This window comes from Propithecus coquereli, unplaced genomic scaffold, assembly GCF_000956105.1.
Source record: "Propithecus coquereli isolate 6110/MARCELLA unplaced genomic scaffold, Pcoq_1.0 Scaffold100, whole genome shotgun sequence".
In the NCBI taxonomy this organism is placed as follows: domain Eukaryota; kingdom Metazoa; phylum Chordata; class Mammalia; order Primates; family Indriidae; genus Propithecus; species Propithecus coquereli.
Genome location: NW_012133859.1, coordinates 5,331,435 through 5,331,940, shown reverse-complemented (window position 1 = coordinate 5,331,940; position 506 = coordinate 5,331,435).

Sequence of the window (506 nt, the reverse complement as noted above, 5' to 3'; positions counted from 1 at the left end):
ACTATATAATCTTTCTTTATATATTATTCAACAACATACAAATTCTCTTTTAAATTTATTGGGTTGACTATTTCACATATGTAAAGAAGTTCATTCAACAATCACTTTGTGTGCCCTACCACAGGCCAGCACTGATTTCAGTGCTGAGCATACTGCCAGGAACAAATCTAATTTCTTCTCATGCAGCTTCTACTCTGAGGGAGAAGAAAGAGGTAATAATTGTACAACATATGTCTAATATGTCAGGTAGAGATAAATGATATAAAAAATCAAAAGCTGTATAAAGTACAAGTGGTAAGAGAACAAAGATCAGCATGAATATTTTTTAAGCGGCTTGTCTTGAAACAGCATCTCCAAAGCAGGCACTTTTGAATAGAGAGCTGAACAATGGTGTCAATCTGGAATAATCAAAATGATGAGAATCCAGTTTTAAAAAATTTATTCAAGTTAGAAACTGGGAACAGCCATTCAGAAAACACAGACTCCAGAGAAATGAGGTCCTGCAC